Here is a 2,500-nt window from a genome sequence, read left to right as displayed (position 1 = left end):
GGGGCCGCGGCCCTCTGAAGTCGCGGTGTGGGCCGCCGCCGGTCCGAGCGGTGTCGGTCGGGAACGGGGTTGCCGCCGGGGCCTGTGTGTCGGCGCGCTCCCCGCCGGCCGAGCCCCCCGCCGCTCGGGCAGGGGGAGCTAAGCGGCAAACGGCGGCGGCGACGACGGCGTCGCCGGTCCAGGCCGTCGAGGGCGATGACGAGGGTTGAAGAGGGAGGAAGGGGTCCCCTTCAGGGTCCGGGAGGCGGCTCCCGCGACCCTCCCCGCAACGGGGCAGGCGTGCTGCGTAGCAGCGCCCCCCTGCCCAGTGGCCGAGTGGCCGGCCGTGCGAGGGTGCCAAGGGCTTTCCGGGCGTTCCGGAGCTGGTGGCTGCGTCGCCGAGGCGGGTACGGAGACGGCAGGGTTTCCCCCCGCGCCCTCCCCTCTCCTCCTCTCTCTTCCGAGGCAGGAGGTTTGTGGGGGGGCCGGAGGCGCTCGGCCGTGACCGATGCCGCCTGTTGGCGCGCGAGGTTCTCTTGCCGGGTCGCGTCCCGCGCGAGCGGGCGGCCCGAGCCACGGCCCTCATCCCGGGCGCAGCGCCGGGCTCACTGAGGGAAACCCCCGGGCCCCGGGAAAGAGGCCGTGGTGATGGCGGTGGATGTCGGGCGCGCCCCCGCGGGCGGACGCTCCCCCCGATGGTGGCAGCGGGAGGAGGCACCCCTGCGGGGCCCTTCAGGTCGTTTCCCTCACCCCAGGGCCAGGTACCTAGCGTCCGCGTTTCCGCGGCCTTTCCTCGGTCGCGGAGCCGGGCGGAGGTTTAAAGACTCGGGCGGCTCGATGCGTCCCGCAGGGGTCGGGACGGGCGGGGCCAACGACGGTGGCGTTTCGGTAAGGGGCGGGAGTCTCTCCCGTGTAGGCCCTTGTCTCGGCCGCCACCGCCGCCCGCCCGCGCTCGTCCCCGCGGGACGGTCGTGCCGGGGAGGGGTCCTCCTGCCCCCCCCTTTCCGCGGTCCGGTCTCGGCGCAGCGAGACCGCGGTGCGGTCGGCCGTGCCCGGCCTGCCTTCCTCTCGAAGCGGGCGTCCCCGGCTTGGAGCGCGGGCTCCTCTGCCGCGGGGTTGGCGATTCCCCGTCGCTCCCCCTCGCCGCTGAGGCGGGGGGGAAAGGGGTTCGCCGGGAACGGCGCCTCGGGGTGCCGCGCTGCGCTCCGTTCTTGCTTCCCCGCCTCGGCGAGCGCTCTCGGTTGGTTTCCTTCCGCCAGCTGGCGTCCAGGGCGCGGTGCCCTCGGGCCCGGCGGTGGCGGCGCGACGCGCTCGGCCTGCCGATCCTTCGGCCGGTCGCTCGTCGCCGGCGGCGGCCGTCCCGGCCCCGGTGTCCCCCGTTCGTCACTTCCACGCCGCCTGTCCCTGCCGTTTCCGGGTGAAGCGGCCGCGTGCAGTCGGAGGCATTCCCCGTCCCGGTCTCCGTGCGGAAGCGCGGGGGGCGGGCGGCTGCCCTCCGTCTGAGCGCGCGTCCGTCTTTCTCCCGGAGAAGAGAGAGGAGAGGGCCGAGGCGAGAAGCGTCGACGGCGGTGGCCGGGGACAGGTGCGTGCCGTTCCGTCCCGGCGGCGGGCCTCCGTGCGAGGAGGCGGCCGTGCGGTCGGGCGCGCCGCCGTTTCGGGCTCCGGGGGCTCGCCACCTTGTGGCGTTGGCGCGGCGGCGGAGCCGCCGGCGCGTGTCGGCGAGCCACGGTGGAGGGAAGAGCCTGGCTGTCGTTAGCGCGGTGCCGCGGGGGCGGCCGTTTTTTCCCGGTCGAGGTTGAGCAAAGTCGGGCAGGGTCGGACGTTGCCGCCGCCTCCGCGTGGAGGCCGGGCCGAGCCCGGGCGCCTGGGCCGCCTCCGAAGGGATCTCCCGAGGTGTGCTTCTCCCCCCCAGGTCCTGGGGGGGGTCGGTCGGGAGCGCGGGCTCCCCGCCCTCGCCCTTCGGAGTTTTCTCGCTCCTTTTTTTCCTTCTCCGCTTGTGTTCGTACGGTCACGCGAGGCGTGGCCTCTCCGCTGCGGCCTTGGCTGGGCTGGCGCGAGCCAGCGAGCGGGGCCGCGGGCGGTGAGGCCCATCCTCAAAAGGGGGCCGCTCCGTGTGAGCGGTCCCCGGCTCCCCCGCGCGCGTGGGGCGGTGCCGAAAGCCAGACAACTCTTAGCGGTGGATCACTCGGCTCGTGCGTCGATGAAGAACGCAGCTAGCTGCGAGAATTAATGTGAATTGCAGGACACATTGATCATCGACACTTCGAACGCACTTGCGGCCCCGGGTTCCTCCCGGGGCTACGCCTGTCTGAGCGTCGCTTGACGATCAATCGCCGGCTGAGCCGCCGCCCCTGGCAAGCAGCGAGGGGCAGCGGTGGCAGCGGCGCGGCTGGGGTTGCCTCGCAGGTCCCCGTCGGCGGGCCTTCGTCCCCCTAAATCGAGACTCGGGGAGCGCTCCGAAGCTCCCCGCTCCCGGAGCGCCTGCTGGACGGAGTTCGTCCCGCCGGGGCCGCCAGGGTGT

General features: G+C 74.3%; 1 non-coding gene across 1 annotated transcript; it reads left to right on the top strand.

The window, feature by feature from the left end:
- The first annotated feature begins 2,144 nt into the window (after nucleotides 1-2,144).
- LOC133629550 (5.8S ribosomal RNA) lies at nucleotides 2,145-2,297 on the top strand. The gene has a single exon (XR_009821073.1). It is a non-coding gene; the product is annotated as a 5.8S ribosomal RNA (ribosomal RNA).
- The last annotated feature ends 203 nt before the right edge of the window (nucleotides 2,298-2,500 follow it).

Source organism: Colius striatus, unplaced genomic scaffold (genome assembly GCF_028858725.1).
Source record: "Colius striatus isolate bColStr4 unplaced genomic scaffold, bColStr4.1.hap1 scaffold_60, whole genome shotgun sequence".
Lineage (NCBI taxonomy): Eukaryota > Metazoa > Chordata > Aves > Coliiformes > Coliidae > Colius > Colius striatus.
This window is presented reverse-complemented; position numbering and strand designations above follow the sequence as displayed.